At 36.0% G+C, this 25070-nt stretch overlaps 1 pseudogene across 1 annotated transcript in view; it reads right to left on the reverse strand.

Annotated features, from left to right (window-relative positions):
- Positions 1-18233, reverse strand: part of LOC114271286 (protein tesmin/TSO1-like CXC 5) — a 31561-nt pseudogene extending 13328 nt beyond the window's left edge. The window contains exons 1-3 of the transcript XR_014330476.1: positions 17511-18233; positions 15960-16067; positions 9618-9795 (exon numbers count right to left, since the gene is read on the reverse strand). The product of XR_014330476.1 is annotated as a protein tesmin/TSO1-like CXC 5 (transcript). The remainder of the gene's footprint in view (positions 1-9617; positions 9796-15959; positions 16068-17510) is intronic.
- Between the last annotated feature and the right edge of the window lie 6837 nt (positions 18234-25070).

The raw sequence follows: 25070 nt of genomic DNA on the forward strand, positions 1-25070 counted from the left end.
GGCTCTGAGGCTATCCATGGTGGCATCCTTTATCGTTCTACTTTCCCTTCTGTGAATGCTATTGTTCGTGAGCTCCTCTCCAAGGAAACTCGTCTTAAGACAGCCAGTCAAACTCTATCTCCATCTGTCTTCTTAGCTCCTACTCAGCCTCCTCTGTTGTCAATCCCACCACATCATCAGCTTTAGACCACTGCGAAGCCCAAGAAAGGGCCACTAGCCTCTAATAAGTGTGCTTTTTGCCATCAGAAAAGCCATTGGAAGCACAACTGTTCCAATAAGGGACATTAGTCTGCTCAGTCGCCTCAAACACAATTTCGACCTCCTGCTGTTTATACTACATTTGCTCCAGCTTCTAATCCTGACTTGGCTTCCTTGCGTGTCCAAATGGCTCAGCTTCAGCATCTCCTGTCCACCTCCCAGCCATCCTCATCTGCCTCTGCTCTCACCTCTCTTCATTCAGGTTTGTTTGGGTCCCCTTCAGGTATCTCCTCTTCTGTCTGGCTTTTTGACTCTAGTGCCTCTCATCATATGACTCCTCACCTTTCCTTACTTCAAAACTATATCTCCCATCCCTCCCTTATTACTGTTAATACTGCTAATAGGTCCAGTATGCCTGTTCTATCTATTGGGTCTGTCTCTTACCCTCAGCCATGTATGTTGTTACTATTTCCTCTGTTCTTTATGTTCCTCAACTATCTGTCAGTTTATTATCTATCAATCAACTTGATACTTCTGATTTGATGTTATGTTTTCCTCTTCTGTCTGTTGTGTGCAGGATCGGGTGTCCAAAAAGCAGATTGGGACCAGCCATAGAGTTGGAGATCTGTATGTGGTAGAAAGCTTGCATCTCCCCCTATTCACCTCTCCAGTTGCTTTTTCCTCATTTCAATTAGATTTTCAGTCGAGTCAGTTTTACTTATGGCATTCTCGCCTAGGTCATTTGTCTGTTGACCGCTTATGATCTTTAACTCAGTCAGGATTATTGGGTAAAATTTCTCCTAGTCAAATTGATGCATGTCAGGAGTGTAAACTTGCCAAAATGTCAACTTTACCTTTTAATAACAGTACTTCAGTTTCTGTTTCTCTATTTTCTCTTATGCATACTGATGCCTGGGGACCCTCTCATGTTCTCACTAAAGGAGATTCCGCATATTATGTGTCTTTTGTTAATGATTACACCCGTTATACTTGGGTTTGTCTTATGACTCATAAATCTGACTTCTACCAAATATATCGTACATTTCAATCTATGATTACAACGCAGTTTGGGGCTACCATTAAATTGTTACGATCTAACTTGGGTGGGGAATATTTTAAAACTGGGTTATGTGAGTATTTGGCCAATTTGGATACCATTCACCAAACTTCTTGCACTGATACACCTGCCCAAAATGGTCGAGCCGAGCGTAAACACCGCCATCTCCTTAAGACAGCTAGGTCTCTTCTTCTCTCTACCTCAGTTCTAGCTTTATTTTGGGGCGAAGCAGTTCTTACTGCTGCTTTTCTTCTTAATCGCATGCCTACTCCCTTTCTTTCTGGTCGGTCTCTTTATGAGGCTATGTTCTCTCAACTTCCCAATTGCTCCCTCCTTCGTGTGTTTGGGTCTGCTTGTTTTGTCCTTCCCCGTAAAGATCAGACCAAACTTAGTGCCCGATCTGTCCTATGTGTCTTTTTGGGTTATAGTCTTACTCAGAAAGACTATCAATGTTACGGCCCTATTTTCTATCGTCTTTATGTCTCCCGTCATGTTTCTTTTCTCGAACGTCTGCCTTACTTTCAACTTCCTCCTACCACTGCTCCAGTTTCCAAAAAGGATTTGGTTCACATTGATCCATTTCCTTCTGAGGTCCCTCCTGATGAGTACATCTCTACTGTTCCTCATGACCTTACTCCCTTTTCTCCTCCGTCTCCCCAGCCTACTCCTTCTCCTCCTTCTCTTCCTCCTCCTCCTCCTCCTCCTCCATTGTTAGTTTATTCGCGTCACCAGGCTCTCCCTTCATCAGTTGTCTTTGCTCCTACTGATGATCCTCCTGCTTCTGACGCCTCTAATACTCCTGCACACCACTATCCTACTCGAGCATGTCATCCTCCAAACAAATTGGGTTAGTCTAATACATGTTTTTCTACTTCTTATTGTACTTTTTTGTCTGCTATTCATTCTTTTTCAGAACCTCAGTCTTACACAAAGGCCTGTCAGGATCCCCATTAAATTCAAGCTATAGAGGATGAGTTATCTACTTTACAAAAAACTAGTATTTGGGAGTTGGTTCCTTTGCCTGATGGTAAGAATCTGGTTGGTTGCAAATAAATCTACAAAGTCAAGACTCATTTTGATGGTTCTCTTGAGCGCTACAAAGCTCATCTGGTTGCCAAAAGTTTCTCACAGGAGTATGGTATTCATTATGAGGAGACCTTTGCTCCTGTTGCCAAGATGACTACTATCCGTACTTTAATCTCTGTCACTGCTATTCGTTCTTGGCCTCTTTATCAAATAGATGTTAATAATGCTTTTCTTAATGGCCATCTCACCGAGAAGGTTTACATGCGTCCTCCCCCTGGCCTTTCCTCTTCCTCTAGACAGGTTTGTCTCTTTCAGCATGCTCTGTATGGTCTAAAGCAGTCTCCTCGTGCTTGGTATGATCACTTTCAGACTGTTGTTACTGCACTTGGGTTTCATCTTGTGCTCAAGACTCTGCTTTATTTCTTCTTCACACCTCTGCTGGATTTGTTACCTTATTACTGTATGTGGATGATATGATCATTACTGACTCTAACCCTTCTGCTATCTCTGAGGTCAAATAGCATCTCTTCCGCACTTTTGGAATGAAAGATCTGGAACCATTGCGGTATTTTTCTTGGTATTGAGGTAACTTCTTCTCCCAAAGGCTACTTTCTGTTTCAGGCCAAATATGCCAATGAGGTTATTCACCGTGCCAGTCTTACTGACACTAAGATTTCTGATACCCCCATTGTGCTTAATATGAAGCTTAACACTACTGATGGTGTCCCACTGGATAATCCTACTTTGTATCGTGAGCTTGTGGACTGCTTAGTCTATCTAACAGTTATTTGTTCTGATCCTACCTATGTTGTTCATGTGGTTAGCCAGTTCGTTTCTGCTCCTCACTCTCCGCATTGGGCTGCTTTGGTTCGAATTCTTCGTTATCTTTGTGGTACTATCTTCCAAGGTTTGTTGTTGTCTTCTACTTCTTCCTTAGATTTGGTGGCTTATGCTGATGCTAATTGAGCTGGTGATGTGACTGATCGTAAGTCCACTTCTGGTTTCTGTATATTTCTTGGTGATTCCTTGATTTCTTGAAAAAGTAAGAAACAAACCGCTATTGCCCGTTCTACTGCCAAAGCTGAGTACCGTGATATAGCTCATGTTACTGCTGAGTTTGTCTGGCTTCGTTGTCTCCTCTTTGACTTGGGTGTTCCTCGGTCCTCTCCGACCTCTCTCTACTGTGACAACCGAAGTGCTATCCAAATTGCTCATAACACTGTTTTCCATGAACGAACGAAGCACATTGAGATTGATTGTCACTTCGTCTGTCAACACCTACAGTCTGGCTCTATCTCGCTTCCTTTTGTCCTTTCGACTCTACAGCTTACCGACTTCTTCACCAAGACTCACACCACTGCTCGTTTTCAGTTTCTTCTTGACAAACTCTTCGTGTTTTCAACTAAAACACCTTGAATTTGAGTGGGAATGTGAGCATATAATCGTATATATTAGGCATCGTATAAATTAGGCATGATTGCGTAAATATTAGGAAAGGTTGTGATGTCAATCTTGTATTTTCCTTTTTGGTTTAGGCATTAGGATTCTTGTATTTCTTTTTTGTTTTAGGCATTAGGATTCTTGTATTACCTTTTTGGTTCATTGTTAGGGTTATATAAACTTGATGTAATTGATATACATGTTGAATATACTAAACATTCAGAATTTCTTACAAAAAATTCCTTATCTAGATTGCTTCTCTCCCACCAACATACTTAGGCCCATTAACAGCCCAAGTTAAAAGTTATACTGCATTGTTTACGTGCTCAAGAATCTTATTTAAACAACTGGTTCTTCCATTCATTGGAACTTTGACATAGAGGTGCCGCCATAGAAAAACACTTACCAACCATGATCACTTCTTTTTCCTATTTCTTTTTTTTTTTTTTTTTAAAAAAAAATTGATAAGCAACAACATGGAAACAGCCCGTCCAGAAATGGGGGTACAGCTGCATAGATCTTGCCATCCCTAGACCATGCTTTAACAAGAGCCTCATGAACTGTGTTGCCTTTTTGATAAGCACCAACCAAGATAACTCAAAGCATCATTAACCAAAAGCTTGAGTTTTATTTTACAATCTCTTTGTAACTTCCTTGTATTTGGATGTTTACAATTTTTCCTATTTATAATTTGTGAGTGCATGGATTACCATTTACCAAGATTGCAACTTTAAGTTGTGGTGAAGGTTTTCAGGAAATATAGCAGGGAATATTTCCTGGGACACTTCCTTGATTTTCTTCCACTTGGACATTTGCTAATTTCTACAATGATGCAGCACCCTAGAGAAACTTTGAAAGTCCAATCAATGCCGCAAGAATGTTGAGGATAAAAATAACACAATCACCCCTCTCTCTCTCTCTAACCGCTTAGTCTTTTAGATAAGTTGGTGGTCAACAATTCAACATAGTATTAGAGCAGTCAATAAATCATGTATTCAAACTTCACTGTCTACATGATAATTAAATTATTTGCACAAGTTTGGCCACACGTGATGGGGTGTATATAAATAATGTAGTTACCCCCTCTCTCTCTAACAACATGAGCTTTTAGATGAATTGGTAGTTAACAATTCAACAAAGAACTTGAATCATTTTGGTACATGAATTGGGACAAAAGCATGGTACATTGTGTAATAATGTAATAAGTAGGAGAGTTGGATTGTGTTAAGGTACTAGTAGAAGCATAAGTGATTTTGCTTAAGCAAGGGGTACTGGTAGAAGCACAAGTGATTCTGCATTAACAAGTCAAAAATAATGAAACTGTTAAAATTGATGTATTATTGATTGATGTGTATTGATGTTATATATTGTGTATATTACAAGGATTTATATAGGAGAGGATTTGGGAGTAGGTGAAGGTGGTAGTGGAGGTGGTAGGTGGAGTGGGTGGTAGTGGAGGTGGTAGGTAGAGTGGGTGGTAGTATTTACTTTTACAATTTACATTAACAGCCCCCCTCAAACTCAAGGAGGATAGGTACTAGCCAACTTGAGTTTGGAGAGAGTAACAAAACAGAAAAATAAGCTGACAAATAAAATTAAAAATGGGATAGGAGACACTGTATGGTTGTGTCAGACCGTTGTAGAAGACACGGTATGGTCGTGTCGGACCGTTGTAGCAGACAGTTTACGGGGTCATGTCGGACCGTTGTAGCAGGACAGCTTACGAGGTCATGCCAGACCGATGTAGCAGGACAGTTTACGAGGTCATGTCGGACCGATGTAGCAGGACAGTTTACGAGGTCATGTCGGACCGATGTAGCAGGACAGTTTACGGGGTCATGTCGGACCGTTGTAGAAGACAGTTTACGGGGTCATATCGGACCGATGTAGCAGGACACTGTGTGGTCGTGTCAGACCGATGTAGAAGACAGTTTATGGGGTCGTGTCGGACCGTTGTAGCAGACAGTTTACGGGGTCATGTCGGACCGTTGTAGCAGACACTGTGTGGTCGTGTCAGACCGTTGTAGAAGACAGTTTATGGGGTCATGTTGGACCGTTGTAGCAGCTGACCGGAATCAATGTCGGGACAGTTTATGGGGTCATGTCGGACCGTTGTAGCAGACACTGTGTGGTCGTGTCAGACCGATGTAGAAGACAGTTTATGGGGTCATGTCGGACCGGTGTAGCAGAGGTTGTGGTGGTGCACCAAGGGGGCGACTTATACATGATACTGTGTATAACCCCCCCTCAAACTCAAATAGGTGTGAAGATAGAAACCTATTTGAGGTTGAAAAGGGATTGATAAAGCTGACCGGTGTACAAGACACTGTATGAGTGTGTATATAGGCTGCCCAAAAGATATACATGGATATATATATCGAGCCCTCAAAAGTCGCGCCCTCGAAAGGTGTGCCCAATCTGTCAAAAGGCGTGCCATCAAAAGGCGTGCCCAATCCATAAAAAGACGTGCCATCAAAAGGCGTGCCAAGTTGTCGGCGAGCGCCGAGCGGCGCATGATGCGCGTGTCTGCCTCTTCGTCAAGGTCTTTATAAATCGAAGCGGAGGCTGAGGCTGAGGCAGAAAACCCGCTAAAAAACTCTGAAAAACTCTTCGTTGTGCTGAGAGAGAGTGTCTGTAACACTCTATTGCGAGAGATATTCTGTAACACTTTGTTGCCCAGAAAATGGCTTCGTCGTCCCGTGGTCTGCTCACTCTATTTCCCGACCTCAACGAGTCAACAAGAGAGATAACGGGTGCGGTGGCCCCTGAACCTCAACCAAGCGCCCCAGGGTTTGCTCCGTTGAACTTTCCGATGCGGTCTGTGGAGCAAAGAATGGCAGTGCAGTCGGATGTGGAAGCCAATCAGTATACATTGAAGTCATGTGTGGAAACCATGAATGCGGTGACAAACTTGTCGAACCGGCTGCAGAGTAGGGCAAATGAGGTGCAGCAGTTAAACTCCCAGCTGGCTCTGCTCCAACGCATGTATAAGGATGCGCGAGCAGAGATAAGTGTGCTAAAGGCGGAAAACAAGGAGCTGAAGCGGAAGGCCACCGTGATGTTCCGATTTGGAGGTCCACCAGATGCGGGAGTGGAGGAGCAGGGAGGAGGCAACTGGCTTGGTGGTCGAGGAAGCACGGAGGCAGCACCGTCAAGGGCCGCCCAGGACGGAGGCAAGAAGAAGAGACCGGCGGCAGAGTAGAGAAGAAAAATCCCATTATGGGTGTGGTTGGTTTGTTTGTGTTTTTTTTTTTTTTTTTTTTTTTTGTGTGTAAAATTGTGATCGGGGTTGATCCGTGAGAAAAATAAAATATGGTGTGTTATGCAAATGTGTAAATGGTTTGGGGTTTTTTTTTTTTTTTTTTTTTTTTTTTTGGTTTGTTTGTTTGTTTTTTTTTTTTTTTTTTTTTTTGTGAATGGAAAAAAAAAACTAGGGGTAACGCCCAGCAAAAAGAAATGATGTGGGGAAGATGGATGTGGCAAAATAAAGGTGAGTGGAGTAGATGATTAGGTGAAAATGCTTTGAGTCATTAGTGGGAAATATGAGTGGAGTGATTATTGGATATAATAAGAATAATAATAATAAAAAAAAAAAGAAAAAGTTAGACCACGTGGGTTTGCAGATGAGCCTGGTATACGGGAATGGTTTTGGTGTTGTTTAATAATAATAAGAAGAAAAAAAAATAAAATAGAAAAAGAGAACAGAGAATATATTGTGTTGGGGAGGATATTCAGGCGGTGGAACAGAGGTTTTTTTTTTTTTTTTTTTAATAAAAAATAATAATAATAAGATATGAATGGAAAGCATGGGCGCTGCGGATAAAAGATATGAAGGTGGGGAGACATACACTGGCTTTTACTTAAAAACAAAAAATGTAGTGGAAGTGAATAATAAAATAAAAAGAAAGGAAAAGAGAGGCCATCAAAAGAGAGTGGGTGTAAAGTGAGAGAGAGAGAAGTGAATAATAAAATAAAAGAAAACAGCACTAAACACTCAAAAAATAAAAAAATAAAAATTTTGAAACCCGGCCATTTATCAGCGAGCAAAGATCATTTGTCAATTTGGACAATAGCGGCACTGTTCAACTGGTGCATATACCAAGGGAACAAAGGAAGGGCGGTGAGGGCCGGAGTTGTGCCCACGTTGATGCAGTTACTTACAGAACCACAAGGTGGAATGGTTGATGAAGCGCTAGCCATACTAGCAATACTGTCGAGCCACCCCGATGGAAAAGTAGCCATCGAAGCTGCAAAGGCAGTGCCGATTTTGGTAGAGGTTATTGGAAGCGGGTCCCCCAGGAACAAAGAGAATGCTGCTGCCATTGATAAAAGACCACGCTCATCATGCTTTAGCTTGGATGATGGTTCATCTGGAAACTGAGAGAGTGACAGCTTCCTTCTCAGCCCATGTGTGTGTTGTGGTGTCTGTGTGTATGGCAGTGTGTGGATCAATATGTGACGCTTCTGCTAACTTCGAATCAAAACAGCGGGAGAGAAGGTATGTGTAGAAAATTCTAGCGGACTAGGTTGAGGTCCGGCGGGCGGCTAAGGTGAGATTGTCGCCCGCCGGGGAAGTGAAAATACTAGGTTCTAAACCTGCTCTGATACCATGTTAAAATTGATGTATTATTGATTGATGTGTATTGATGTTATATATTGTGTATATTACAAGGATTTATATACGAGAGGATTTGGGAGTAGGTGAAGGTGGTAGTGGAGGTGGTAGGTGGAGTGGGTGGTAGTAGAGGTGGTAGGTGGAGTGGGTGGTAGTATTTACTTTTACAATTTACATTAACAGAAACATTGTTATTGCAACACATAAATTGCATAGATACTTTCAGAAACTAGTTTGTTATGTTGAACTTAATCATGTAAACCGGTAAATCCTATAATAGTTGAGCTAAGAAATGTAATGATTTTTTCCTTAAACCATCTCTTGAAAAACTCTTCTTATCAGATTTCAATCTCTATGCTTCTTATAGATAAAAGAATAATGAAAAATTAGAACAAAGTATAGAAGTTTCATGGGTAATTAATAAAGCGTAGACGAGTCTACCATGTTTCCAAATGTGTATTCCAAATTGTGAATCAATTGGAATTTCTAGTATTTTTGGTTTGTGTTTGATAAATTATGAGCACAAGGATAGGAAACAATTATATTGCGACATTTATGATCTAGACTGACAATGAATACCAACAGTAATTGCATATTTTGCAAACAAGAGCAGGACTACCATCCTAGATATGCAGATAAAATGGGGATGCACTACATCAAACTACCCTGTGAACAAAATAGGGGAATTTGTGAACATCAAGTACAAATATTTATTCATGGCAATGCCTAACCATAAAATCTGTCTTTATTTGAGACACATAGACTTGTACAAAACATTAAAAATTAGGACACAGGCCATAACAGATGCATTGTTAATCGATTCTCAAAGCAAGGAGCCCTGGCTGAACGAAATTGTTGCAGAAGAAAAATGAATTTGGTTACATTACAAAGCTCTGCACAAATTATGATTTAATTTCTCTCTTTACCGCACAAAACAGTTAAAGTGTATAAAGCACTGCTCCCAAAAACCCCAAGCTTAGAACTTTTATTGGGAGTTTTAGCAGAAAGTTGAATAAAAAACTGGAACTGTATCTATATGATAACCCTGCAATGAAACAATAAAGGTAACTTAGAAGATCTAAGAGCTCAAGAGAAGTTAAAGAAATCTCCTTATGGATTACTAACAGCGTCAAAACGACAAACTAGCTAGAATAACTAACATTTATTTTTTCTAATTAACGTTTAAATGCAAGCATAAGGTGATCACAGTATCTATAACTCAAATATTTATAAACACATTTTCATAAAATAGCACATGCAAGCATTATCAGACATACATACCCTACTATCCCTACTTCCATGCGGACTGCTAGCAATTTTTGGCCTGAATGCATTTGGATTACGCTCTAAGGTAGCTCCAACAGCTTCTCGCCTGGCAGCCTCATTTTCAACATTATTATGACAATTTACACAGTTGCATCCATCACAGTATATTCCAGATGCAAAGCACTCACAATACCTGACCAATATATTTTCAGATTTGAAATCATACTGCATACACTTATAAAACTAAACAAAAGACAACTGAGCACATTGAGAATGTCAAACGATCCAAAAATCATCAGTCACTACAAAATTATATAGCTTTAACTTTACATAAGCCTGGAAGGTAATATTTTTTAAAATGCTTAAGAACATAGGGACTAGTCTTCTTGACTGCCTAGGAGCCTAAGTAGCACAAACACGGACATATTGACATGGCAATTTTCAAAAAATGCAAGACACAATACGCCTGAGACACATTAAAACATTTATATTTTTATAAATTTTTTAAATGACAAACGTATGAATAGTTGAGGGTAATTGAAAAAAATAATATAACTCTTAAAATTAAAAGCTCATAAATTCCGTAAGTTAAAACATCAAGATATCATGCATATAACAATTGCATTCTAAAGAATGTAATATAATTGAAGAACATTGAAACGCACGTGATATATTCATCTTTTAAATGTTTGAAAATATCTTTATAATCCTATAAATGGGATGCTGATAATATCGAAGGATTGTTGGAACTGGGATGATAAATTTTAGCCCAACCCTGACCTGAGATTGAAACGGGCTGAAATTGAGATCTTGGTCATCCTGCATACTCAATTGATCACAGTAATACAAGTTTTTATGTATTATACATATACTAGTAGAGACATTATCCTGAAAAGCAATCCACATATTATAGACACAAGATAAATTTTTTAATTGGATTATTGTTCATTACTATTGCTAAGTTAAAAAAAAAAATAAAAACATTTGTCCTTTAAAAACGCTCCTTACATAACATATCAGCTGTTACGAAACGGGTTTCTGAAGACCTAATATGGATACATGATAATATAAAGGTGTTAAAAAAAACATACTCGTATCGGCCATTATAGACCATGACCACACCATAACTGTCCGTATTGAACTTTATAGCTGTTATTGTAACTCACATGGCCAATGCAGCCTCTGTCAACATAAAACACATCCAAACGTGACTGAGTCACATTTTACACCATTTTGCTTCCTTTATTTCTGTTGTTGCTCTTATTTTGTTTGAAATACTTGGATCTACTCAATTGGGGACTTCAATCTTCAAGATTCAAACCTAATCTTAATTTTTAAGACCGTGGTTCTTTTCGGTGTTGAAACTGATCTAGGTGATTTTAGATATTTTTTGTTCGTGTTTGTGATGATTTGGTGTGATGTACCATAAGTTTTCTATGTTGTTGTTATTACTTATTTTATCATTGTACCAATACATATTGGCTCATGTTTGCTTTATTCTTATAAATTATCTATAATAGTAGCAATTATTCTAGATACTGAAATTCCATTATCAGATGAAATTATCCACTTTTTTGACGTAAAAAAAAACATAAAATTCAACATCATTTATAAAACATGTTTTTAGGTGTGACAATGTTGACCAAAAATCATTACAAGCATTCAAATTATAATAAATAAGGTCAGAACATGCTTTTAAATGAGTTTTTTGTCATTTGCTTGTACTTGAAAAAAAATTACAAGTTTGACTTACAATTCCTATCACACATTTGCCGATACTTCCAATATGGTTACACCACAACTTAGACCATTGTAAAACTATGGCATAAAACCTTAACCCTAAATGAAATAAAACTTTTCCGTTTTCATATCAATTTCATTATATGACTTGCCTTTGCGAGTATTTCTATTCCTACTATAAGAGGATATTTCAAATTTCTTCTTTTTACTATTTTTTTTTTTTTTCAAAACATTCTCCAAGAAGTTTCATCTAAAAAGCATGGACACGGGCACACGACACGACACCAATACGACACAGGCACGCCGACAAGCCAATTTTCAAAAAATACAGGACATGACACATGGAAAACACGCATAAAATATATAATTTTATATGTTTATCATATGTTCTATATATGAATACATTATTCAAAGGTAATAAAAAATGCAATATGATACTGATTCCTATAACTTTATATGATTTTGTTTATTATTATATCTTAAGTTGTTTTGTTCAAGCTTATAATTAGTTTCATCTGTATTTAATCGATAAACACGTGTGTTTAAGCGATAGACATGTGTGTAAGTGTCCAAAGAGTGTCCGGGTCTTTAAAAAAATTAAATAATAGGACACATTTTGAATAGTGTCGGACACGTGTCGGGGAAGTGTCCAAACAGTGTCGGTATCCGACATGGACACAACACGGATACGTCACTCCTTAGAAGTGTCTGTGCTTCTTAGAGTTTCATCAATGGAATCAATTAGTGTTCTTGTCACTGCATCAAAAAGGAGTGTGTATGCAGAACCAACATATGCTTGGTTAGTGTTAAAACCTATCACCTACTTCACCCACTAAACCTAACCCACTACACCACTACCACCTCACCTACTCCACTAAACCCACTACACCACTACCACCTCCACATCACCTACTCCACCTACCACCTCCACTTTACCTACTCCATCTACCACCTACTACCACCTACTCTTCTATATATAGGAATCATTGTAGCATTCAATAATTCAACAATTACAAATATATCAATCAATAATAATACATACAATTTATTCTCTCTCTTTCTCTATACATTATTTCTTACATGGTATCAGAGCTGGTTTAAAACCTAGTATTTTCGCTTCTTCGGCGGGCGGCAACCTCACCTTAGCCGCCCGCCGGACCTCAACCTATTCCGCTGATAAAATCAACAAAGATTTGTGCAACTGTAGTCATGTGTGAGGCTGATGGAGAAGAATTCTTCACCTCATATGACGAGACAGTCTGGAACTGGAAACATTGCAACATTCTGCTCTGGAATTCTGCAGCAGCTAGATTATAGCTTGGTTGAGTGCCAAGCTTTGGTTCTTCCACCCACTCTTGAACTTGCCCAGCAAAGTGTGAAGGTTCATGCTTGTGTTGGAGGGACTAGTGTGCGCGAAGATCAGCGCATTCTCTCCAGTGGGGTTCATGTTGTTGTTGGTACTCCTGGTCGTGTGTTTGACATGTTGCGGAGACAATCACTTCGCCCTGTTTACATCAAAATGTTTGTCTTGGATGAAGCTGATGAAATGCTGTCACGAGGTTTTTAAAAATCAGATCTATGATATTTTCCAGTTGCTGCCACCCAAAATCCAGGTTGGGGTGTTCTCAGTTGCTGTCACCCAAAATCCAGGTTGGGGTGTTCTCTGCCACAATGCCACCAGAGGCTCTTGAAATCACCAGGAAATTCATGAATAAGCCTGGAAAGAGAAAAAGCTCATGCTAGGATTTGCGAAGTGATTCGCTGCAGGAATTTTGGCTTTGGATGAAACCCTTACCATACTCCACTCATTCTCTCCAACTGTTCTAACTTTTTATTTTTATTATTATTATTATTATATCAAATAATCAATGCACTCATGTTCCCCACTAACAGTGTCCACTTTTGACCCAAACCATTTTCAATCCATCATTTCTCCTTCACCTTTTGCACCCCACTCACCGACTCTCTCTCCACTTTATCACATGGGTTTGTCCCTCTCTCTCCTCCATTTGATTTCAAAAATCACTTATTTTTATTTATTTTTTCCAAGTCACTTTTCCTCTTTTTTAAATACCCCACTTTATTTTGAAACAATCGCACTGATGTTTTTCATATAATCCATCTATAAATATTTTTTATCTATTTTCTTTCTCCCTTGTTTTCTTTCATTTTATTTTTATTTTTTCAACAAAACACTCCCAAAACAAAAAAAAAAAAAAAAAAAACAACAACATTTTACAAACTTGTTATTTCTTCATGCCGGGGATCAACCCCGATCAGCATTTTACACCATAAAAAAAAAAATAAAAATAAAAAAAATAAAAATAAAAAAACACAAAACAAAACAAAACACAACCAACACAAATCGGAACAGTGGGATTTTTCTTCTCGCCTATTCTGCCGGTCTTTTCTTCTTGCCTCCGTCCTGGGCGGTCCTTGACGGTGTTGCCTCCGTGCTTCCTCGACCACCAAGCAAGTTGCCTCCTCCCTGCTCCTCCACTGCAGCATATGGTGGACCTCCAAATCGGAACATCACGGTGGCCTTCCGCTTCAGCTCCTTGTTTTCTGCCTTTAGCACACTTATCTCTGCTCGCGCATCCTTATACATGCGTTGGAGCAGAGCCAGTTGGGCGTTTAGCTGCTGCACCTCATTTGTCCTACTCTGCAGCCGGTTCGACAAATTTGTGACCGCCGTCATGCTTTCCACACATGCCTTCAGAGTATACTGATTGGCCTCCACATCCGACTGCGCTGCCATTCTTTGCTCCACCGACCGCATCGGAAAGTTCAACGGAGCAAACTCCGGGGCGCTTGGTTGAGGTTCCAGTGCCACCGCACCAGTTCTCTCTCTTGTTGACTCGTTGAGGTCGGGAAAGAGGGTGAGCAGTCCACGGGAAGACGAAGACGAAGCCATTTTCTGGGCCACAGAGTGTTATACAGAATCTCTCTCAGAAATCTCTCTCAGAATATCTCTCACAGGTGTTTTTGCCTCAGCCTCAGCCTCTGTCTTATAGCCGAGGCAGCCACGCGCATCGCGCGCCTCTTACCGACAGACGACAAACGGGCGCGCAAGCCAAGGCGCCCACGTGCCTCGCCATCATCATGTCCGGCACACCTTTTTATGGATTGGGCACGCCTTTTGATGGCACGCCTTTTGAAAAATTGGGCACACCTTTTGAGGGTGCATTTTTTAAGGGTCCGACAAGACTCTGTAGACTGTCCCGACATTGATTCCGGTTAGCTCCTTCATGGGTCCGACAAGACTCTGTAAACTGTCCCGACATTGATTCCGGTTAGTTTCTACATGGGTCCGACAAGACTCTGTAAACTGTCCCGACATTGATTCCGGTTAGCTCCTTCATGGGTCCGACAAGACTCTGTAAACTGTCCCGACATTGATTCCGGTTAGCTCCTTTATGGGTCCGACAAGACTCTGTAAACTGTCCCGACATTGATTCCGGTTAGCTCCTTCATGGGTCCGACAAGACTCTGTAAACTGCCCCTACATTGATTCCGGTTAGCTCCTTTATGGGTCCGACAAGACTCGGTAAACTGTCCCGACATTGATTCCGGTTAGTTTCTACAAGGGTCCAGCAAGACTCCGTAAACTGTCTTCTACAACAGTCCGACATGACCCCATAAACTGTCTTCTACATCGGTCCGACACGAGCCAGTGTCTTCTACATCGGTCTTCTACAACGGTCTGATACGACCATACAGTGTCTCCTATCCTCTTTTATTTTTTATGTATTTTCTTGTTTTGTTACTCTCTCCAAACTCAAGTTGGTTAGTTCCTATCCCCCTTGAGTTTGCGGGGGGCTGTTAAAACCTATCACCTACTTCACCCACTAAACCTAACCCACTACACCACTACCACCTCACCTACTCCACTAAACCCACTACACCACTACCACCTCCACATCACCTACTCCACCTACCACCTCCACTTTACCTACTCCATCTACCACCTACTACCACCTACTCTTCTATATATAGGAATCATTGTAGCATTCAATAATTCAACAATTACAAATATATCAATCAATAATAATACATACAATTTATTCTCTCTCTTTCTCTATACATTATTTCTTACAGTTAGCCTTCAGCCATTGCACCGTTAGGCCTTAGGATGGTTTGTCAACCCTACCTAGCCTACCCAACATAGCAAACCTCTATTTTATTGTTTTGTTAAAAAATTTAAAACAAAAGATCATGTTCAAACAAAGAAGGATGACACATAAACACACAGAAGTGGAGAGAGAGAGAGAAAAGTGAGGGTGCCATACTTCAATCTCACAAGTATAATAATTTCAAAGCATTAAAAAAATTCCGGAGTATCTAACTTTTAGCAAAATAGTACTTCATTAATCCAAGCCAGGCATATAAAATTGCAGCTTTGCATCTATCCTTAGAAACATGAAACTCCTTCATAATTATAACGAAAAAGGAAATAACTATATTTCGTGATTTTTCTTCCATGCAGAAGATTTATGATAGAACAATACAAAAAATTACATAAATATTTTACAACAGAAACTCTAAAGCAAGACAACATGGCTCTATGATAAAGTCTTTCATCATACCAAACGTGCATATAAAGAGGAATGTACTTACAATTTCAAGCATTTTGAGTGTTTGCAGTTACACTGCTTTTGCTTCTTCGGAGTACCCTCTTTTACTTCGACATTTGTTTTCGACCGCGTTTTAGGGGACTCTGGTTTTCTGAAGAAAGAAATCCATTTTAATTAGTACTAGAATGTATAGATATTTAGCTTTCACATCAAGTCTTGCAGACAATATTACATTCCTTAATTACTTATATGTGTGCATTCGTGTACAAGGAATCACAAATATTAAAGTTTGTGCCAAAAATATCTTAACGTATTAGGGAAACAAAATATAAATCAGCATTCAGAATAATAGGGTATCACTTGCTCCAATATTATTAACAATAAGGAGAGAGAGAGAGAGAGAGAGAGTAGCTAATTCACTTCTTGTAGCTCATTTTCTTGTGAAAGGAATGTAAAGTATGAGGTTGAAAACCTAAACGCTAATGCATGTCTGTTAGAGAATGAGAAAGCAAATGCAAAATCGAGATTTATAGAGCAGGGTTATGTAGAGGAAAATTACTTTAACAGGTGTTTATTATACTAGACAAACTGAATAAAAAAGAAAATTGGAACCAAAAATACAAAATATGGCAAAAAAATTCAAAAAAAAAAATTCAAATATAAGAAAAGGAAAACTCCAGATGTGAATTGCGAAGCCCTCGTGAATCCTCCTATGGGGCTGCTTCCTATCCTGATTCCCTGAAGGGAAGACATAACTGGTATCACCCACCATTAGTTCTTGGTCTTATGGCCTCCCATGGGCCAAAAAATAAAAAACGAAGGAAACACTCCGGGGTTGAAAAATCAGTATTTCATCTGATTTACTATACATGGAAAAAAAAACACAATTTAAAACTATGGAAATTTGAGAAAAAAATATCCCACAAATACTCACCTCCATCAGAGATTCTCTATTGTTGGGTTTGGATCATGGATTCATCGAAAAAGTGAATGAAGGAGAAGCTAAATTTTCTTTTCTTTTCCTTTCCCTCCACAAATCCAAGGTCCAAGTCCAAACACAACCTAAGTTTCCTGTCAACGGACTATGAGATACACAAATACAACCAAATTCTGAACAAAAGTCATTAAGTTTTCTGGTTTAACATATGAAAAAAGGACTGATCAAACCATCAAGGAAAAAATAAACAAAATCAACCTCAACATAAGTTCAGAACAACGACTATAAATCATCTAGTTCAGAACAACGACTATAAATCATCTAGTTCAGTCTATAAATTAGTCAATTGTGCAAACCCAACTCGTATGAAGAAAAAAATAATGTGTATGGAGTTTAACTGCGAGATCCTTCACATTATAATCAAAACGAGACATTCTAAACCACCCATCGCATCTCGAAAATGGGCAATGCACAATGATGATTGATCTTACAAAATTAAAACTAAATAACCAAATTTGACAGAAACAACCAGAACATCAAAAACCCTTGATCCTTTCACAAATTAGAGAACTTCAGCTTCCAAGGACCAATTTTTTTAAACAAATTTGAAACTTCATGAATGAAAAGAGCAAGAAAAATAGATAATTGAAGACTTACACAGGCCGAATTGAAGGAAGAGGCGACTGAGATTGCATCGGCATCGCCAGTAGCTGTTGCTGTGGCGGCGGCAGTGGCTGAGCCGCCGCCGGCTGTTGAGGGTGCTCCGGCAACACCACCGCCGTCGATGTGCCACCAAAACCCGTAAAATCCAGCTGCCTTGCAAGCTTCTTCGCCGGAAAATCCGACGTCGGTGCGGCTACCAACACGGGCGTGTGCGATTGAGACTTTTTTGGAGGGAAATCCCCTCCTCCTTCGCCTTTCTCCATCAACTTCAAATTCAAAATCAAAATCCAACACTCACAAATTTTCAAACTCTCAACCCAAAAAAAACAAAAAATTTACTCGAATTCACTGATTTCTGTCCAATAATCACACAAATTCCACAAATCCCCTTCAAATTCAACAGCTTTGAAATCGAGTTTTCGCTCAAAACACAATTGGAAAATCCGAAACTCCGTCATTTCATAGCTAAGATTCGAGTCGAAATCAGACTAAAAATGTTGGTGAAGAACAGTCTTGGATTGACCTGAATCATTGAAACCTCGATCCCTACACGTATATACATAGGAGTATATGTATGTATAGGTAGAGAGAGAGAGAGAGGAGAGATAAGAGTTTTCGAAGATGTAGAGAGAGAAATCGAAAGGGGTACGAGACGAGAGAAGAGGAGAGAGAGAGAGAGAGAGGAGCAAATACGCTTGTGTCTGTCGCTCCTCCCTCTCGAGCTTTTGAAATTCAATTTTGTAAATATTGGACGGTAGGATTCGCCTGATGACACCATCGTACGGTGAATGTTGTAAGTTTCAATCCAACTGTTCAAATTCATAGATGTGTCGGAGGTCATTGATTGACCGTCTGATCGTGAGACTTTTGTGTATCTTCCAGGAAGCTCGAGTGAGCCAAGCCTTTCTTAACTTTTAATTTCTTTTATATGATATTATTTTTTTATTTTTTTTACACATTTTGTTTAAAAAAAATTAAAAATTAAAATTAATTTTTAACATACTTCTCAAATAACCCAAAGAAAACCTATCAAACACAAAATATTATTGCAAGAATATAATTTTCATATTGAATTTTTATTTAATAGTTTGGTAATTATAAGTTCAATGTTGTTTCTAATTTTTTTAATATTTTAAGAATTTTTTAATTTTTAGACACAACTAATATAAATACACTTAAAAAGTATAATTTTCGTAAAAAAAATCCTATCAAAATTCACTAAATACCAAAATATATATATATATATATATGCAAATTCAGTATATTTTTTTTATTTTTATATATTTATTAATTTTTTAAAATATTTTTTCACAAATATTTTACTTTTTAGATACATCTAACCAAGGTGCATCTAAAAAATTAAAAAAAAATATTTAAAATTTTAAAAATTTAAAAATATTTACTAAAAACAAAAAAAATACGAAAAATAAAAAACTCAATCTGTGTTTGGAAAAGTTCGCCAAACACATTTCTACCCTTTTGTTTTGAGTGTACCGTTTGTTTAGAGTTTTCAAAAATTAATTTCACACTCACTTTTGAAAACTTTCTCCAAGACGAAAAATTTTGGGTTAACCGGTCATCCTCCCGATTGACCGGAACAGTTTTATCTTTATTTTTATTTTTTAGTTTTTACAATTGGCACCTATTATTTTTTATATTTTAAATAAAAAAAATTTGAAAATTTTTAAAAAAATTTATGAGTTTTGAATGAAATTTTGAATTGTATGTTTGATTATGAGTTGCGTATTGTTATTCCTAGAAGAGATATTTGTGTGCTAAAAAAACATTGATTTTTAGCCGAAGTAAAATTTGAAATAGTTAAAGAAATTTAAACTCTTGTGGGCCAATACATGAATATACCATGAAGTGGTGTTTTGAGAAGTTGGTAAAAATTTAATTTTTTTACTTTTTGTCTTTATTGGTGACTTTTTTTACAAAAAAAAATTGAATTATTTTTGATAAAAAAAAATTAATTTTTTTATTAAAAAAAACTGAAAAGTCAAAAAAACTGACTTTTTACTGATCTTCTCAAAGTGTCCCGAAGTTGTAAAAAGTTGTGCCAACTTCGTGTTAGCAAGCCAAACTGAGGAATACGAATTTTAGAGTTAGCTCGTCTTCATGAGATTGCAATTCCTCTTATATTTGATGTCAGTAATTTCAATGACCAAAATTTTTAGGAGAAAAGATAAGACACGTATTTACACTTGTAAGCATGCAAGTTTTTTTTAAGAAGTGACTTAAAAGTTGTTTTTTAATTTTTAATTTTTAATTTATTTTGAGTTCGTATGAGCTTGTTTGATTTGTTTTTAGAAGAGTTGTTTTTGAAAAAAAAAATTAAAATTTTGTTTGGTTTGTGATTTTTTTCAAAAAAAATTCAGAATTACTTTTTCTCTCACATCTCTCATTCCCAATCACTTTTTCCCTCACACACATATATTCAATTATAACAAAATATCAAATCATCTCAAACTTTCAAATTTTAAAACTATTTTCAAAATATACAACCAAACAAATCAAAAAAATTTCTAAATTCTCTCCCCAATTTTTTTTTTGAAAATCACTCTCTCAAAAACAAACCAAATACACCAGATCATCTCTCACATTTTTTATACGTTTTTTCAAAAAATTAAAAAAAAATAATATTTAACCATCTTCTCAAAACACTCCACAATAAATATGTGGACTTTATATATGTGGAGTCTATAATTCTCTTTATGAGTAAATTTAAAAATATAAATAAGTGTGTACTCAAATAGATTACACATATATTGGATTCGTAGAGAGAATAAGAGTCATTTCGAAAAGTAGAAAAAAAGTTAATTTATAAATTATTTTTGTTATATGAGATATTTACGTATAGGTCTTAATAAGCAGATTTATTGTCTAATAGATTCTATGAGAAAAATTTGTCATAAAAAAAAAGTCATTAATTATAAGTTTTAACGATAATTTATAAAAATCATGATAAAAAGTCACTAATTATCAATTTTTAGTGACATATATAAAAAATTGTCACAAAAAAAATTATTTTTAGCAATAATTTTACCAAAACTTATTTTCAATAAAATTTGATGAGAATTAAGTCTAATTATTAAGACCTATTGATAGTTTAATACTACTCTCTATTTTTTGATTCATTTTTTCAAAAAAAAAAATAATAAATTAATTTTTTTTCATACTTCCCAAAATAAACCCAATTGTGCGGGCCCTAATATGAGTGTTTGTTTAGAAGTGTAAATGATTGTGAATGTAATCTTTTTATGAGTGTGTGTTTGAAAGAATAAATGAGTAATAATTATAATAAAGTTAAATTTTTAGTGGGTGTTTGGAATAGGGGTGAGCAGCGGATATACCGATCCGTCAAAACCGATCGAACCGAACCGATCCGCCACATTTTGGACGGATGCGTGATGATGAGCGGACGGTTGCGGATTGATTTTCTCCAATCCGCCAATTTGGCGGACGGATGGCGGATTTGAGATTTTTTGGCCGCAACCGAACCGCCAAACCGCCAAATCGCGAGCACCTGTAGTAATTTATAAGACTTTGTATTTTCAATTTGTTTAAATATTATGTTTGTGTTTTCAATTGAAAAAGAGTTTAAATATTTTGTTGAAAAAAAGTTTTCAACTTGAATATATTTTTGAATTGAAAAAAATAAACATATTATTCATCTATATTTTTTAGTTTTTAAATCTAACTCTAAAAATAATAAATAAAAAATATGATATATGCTGGTTGGTTTTTGTTTTCAAAAACATATGTAGATGTAACAATATAGAGACATTCAATCTCTACTACTGCTCTGTTTATGGTTTTGGTGGTTTGAATTGTTATTATATTTTAAGAATCACAGATTGTAATACTTTATAGGGATGAATCATGCTGTAATTGTAATATGTGGATGAAGCATACAGTGATCGTGATATTCTAAAGTTTCAAACTTTCTTTCTTTGGATAAGGCATACAGTGATTGTAATACTTTTTTAAGTCATTGACTGTAATATTTTTTTTTTTCTTTTTTTTTAAGGAAGTGCACAAGTTGAATTATGTTGAAAATTTATAAAATTTTAAACCGCCAAACCGATTCGCATCCATCCGCCAAACCGCCAATCCGCTCAATCCACATCCGCCGGATTGGCGGACGGATGCGGATTGATTTTCTTCAATCCGCCAATCTGGCGGACGGATGGCGGATTGGAGGTTTCGTGGCCGCAACCGACCCGCGCCCACCCCTATTTGGAATATGTGTGCGCGTTTTTTTTTTTTAAAAAAAAAAACCTTTTGTTGGGTTTTTTACTCTAGTAATTGTTTAATAAAAAATTTTATTAAAAAAAAAGTTTGTTTTGCCTCATTTTTTTTATTTTACTCCGTGAGACGAATTTAAAAATTTTAAAAATTTGAAAAAAAAGTTAAAAAAACAAAAATAAGTAAAATATAGTTGACTTTTTGTTTTGTTTTGTTTTGTCTTATATATATATTTAAATTTTTTATAAAAAAATAATTTTTAAATTTGTTCACGCAAAACGGTTAAAAAAATAAAAAATATTCACATAATTTAAAATATATATAATAAAAAAATAGTATATATAGTGGTGTTTTTAAAAGTTGGTAAAAAATTAATTTTTTAGATTTTTAGTCAATTTTATCTTTTTATAGATAAAAAATATAAAAGATAATGTAATTCAAAATTGATAAAAAAACTAAAAATTAGCTTTATTTTTGTTTCTCAAAAGACTCCATAATATATAACTTATGTGGCAAAATGTTTTGACATCTTGCGTGGCATTAACTTACAGTGGAGTGGCGGGTATGTGAAAAATTCTCAGTGGTGGAGGGTATTTTCATAAGATTCTGCTTCGTTAAAAGAAAAAATTCTTGTTGGGTATGGCTTTTGTCCGGTCCGGGATCGGACTGGACCATATTGTTGGATCTGTGGGGGTCATCACGGGTCCCGTTTTGATAATTTGAACTTTTTAATGTGTAAAACTCGTTGAGTATTATATGCTTATAAAAACTCACGTTAATCGGATATCGATAGCTATATGATTAAATCAAATTCATATTAAAAAAATTAGACGGTGAACAATTTAACGGTTGACAAAAAATTATTTTGATCACATAGCTATCAATATTCGATCAACGTGATTTTTTACAGGCATATAATACTCAACGAATTCTATACATTGACAATTCAAATTATCAAAACGAAACCCGTAGTGGAGCTCTACGGCCCCAACAATACGGCACAGAAGCCATATCCATAAAATAAATATTGGCGCTAAAGAGCGTACGAAGTTGTTGACTTGTGAGGGAAAAGGAAAATAAGTGAGAACACTAATTAGTGTTATCGCTAATGATGTGGCAGTGAGCCCCACCAGGAATGATTTGATGTTTTGGCCTTGGTGTTGTATTTTTTTTCTTTTTTTATTGAGTGTCATGTCATTAGTGGTCTTTTTAGAGCTCCAAAATTAGTGGTCTCTATCATTGTTGGAGGGAAAAATTGTAGTTGTTCGATGTACGTTGCAGATTTTCTATTGTTAAAAATACTAGCGGTAACCAATGAACGGATGAGATTTGACGTTCCGAAGATTGCATAGACAACCGTGTATGTCAGGAGTGGTCACGATTTGGTTTGGATCGAATAACCTCAAATTCGCCATTCATTTGTCGAATTAGTGGATTAAAAATACAATAGTCTTAGGTGGTCACAAATTTTGTGACTTGAACAGTTTGAAACTATCAAAACGATATTATTTTTAGTGCAAAACAAGTTAAAACGACGTCGTTTTAACAGTTTTGGGTTATTTGAGCCAAATAAATTGTGGCCACCAAACATTTTTCTTAAAAATATTAATTTGTATCTGTTCATCGGATTGACGGATGCGAATTGAATAAGTTGACAAATTAATGGATGGATATTAATTAATTTGACGGTTTAAATTTTTATAAATTTTGAACATAATATAATAACTTATCAACATTTTTTTTTATAACAATCCAGCTCGATATAATTAAAAGATTATTAAGTAAATTATCAAATATTAATAATAAGTACATTTAAAAAAATCATGAATTATCAAAATTATTTCATTACCTTTTTTATATTAAAAAATTATTTAATTTGATTTTGAAAAAAAAAATGAAAAAATTAAACTTTAAATTTTTTACACAAAAATACTAAATATTAACATTTGTCATTTGATTAAAGGATTTTCAAATTGAAAATAAATTGAAAACACAACAGAATATTTAAACTCTTTTCCAATTGAAAATGTAAACAAAATATCTAAACAAATTGAAAATACAAAATCTTACAAATTATTAAGGGTACTCGCGATTTGGGTTCGGTTGCTGTCAAAAAAATCTCAAATCAGTCATTCGTCTAAAACTAGGCGGATTGAAAAAAGAAACAATCCGTAACCGTCTACTCGTCATCACGCATCCATTTAAAATATGACAGATCGGTTCAGTTCAATTCAGCTGGTTTAGGCAGATCGAAATATCCGCTGCTCACCCTTAGTGTATATGACCCCAAATGTTTTATATGGGTGTAGAACCCACACCATATACGTTTCACGTAATTTCACACTCATATAAAACATTTGATAAAACATTAAATAAAATATTTAGGTCTCTAGTATTATTCTATAATTATCAATCCATAATTTACTTGGATATATTTGTGAGGTGGAATTATTGAAATGCTAGGATTTATAAATATAATAAATTTGAATCATTATTATTATTATTATTATTATTATTATTATTATTATTTGAATAAATTTTAAATTCACAAGTTTAAATTTGTAATGTTGATAATTCACAAGGAAAATTACAAATTAACGGTAAGATTAAAAAAATTGTAAAATTATGAAAAACTTGATCACTTTAATCATTAAAAGTGATAAATTTTTTCATTGATTTGTAATTCTTTTTTAAAACTTACACTGAATAATTTTTTCTAATATATAAGTGATTGATATGTTTATAAAAAATAAATAATTAATTAATTAAAAAAAAAAAAGGGGAGAGAAGAAATATAAGACCCTGTACATTTCACCTAGCACATACTGTACGTTCTTCTCGACAAAATAGGAAGGTAAATTACTAGTAAGGCTTTTTTTTGGGAAAGATTTTTTTGAAAAAGAGATTAAAAGTAATTTTTTAATCTTTTCAAATCATATTATTTTTCTATTTTTTTATATATATATTTAAAAAAATAAAAAATTAATCTTTAACCTATTTCCTAAAACAACCATAAGTAATTACTAGTAAGACTAGTAATGTTAAGGTTTCATAAACTTTAGAGTAAATTACACTGATACCCCTCTATTTTTTTGAAATTGCACTGACATCCTTTTTATTCCTTGAAATATCATTGACTTCCTTTACTTTTAAAATATGTGTATCACTTAAGTCTATCTCTTACGATGTGTTTGGTTAGGAGATATGGCAATGGATTTAGAAAGGAAAAGAGAAAAAATAAGTAGAATGAGAATAAAATATATCTATATTTCACCTAGTATCACAAACATTTTCTTTTTTTGTATC

Source organism: Camellia sinensis, chromosome 5 (assembly GCF_055761805.1).
Source record: "Camellia sinensis isolate YWXY chromosome 5, ASM5576180v1, whole genome shotgun sequence".
NCBI lineage: Eukaryota > Viridiplantae > Streptophyta > Magnoliopsida > Ericales > Theaceae > Camellia > Camellia sinensis.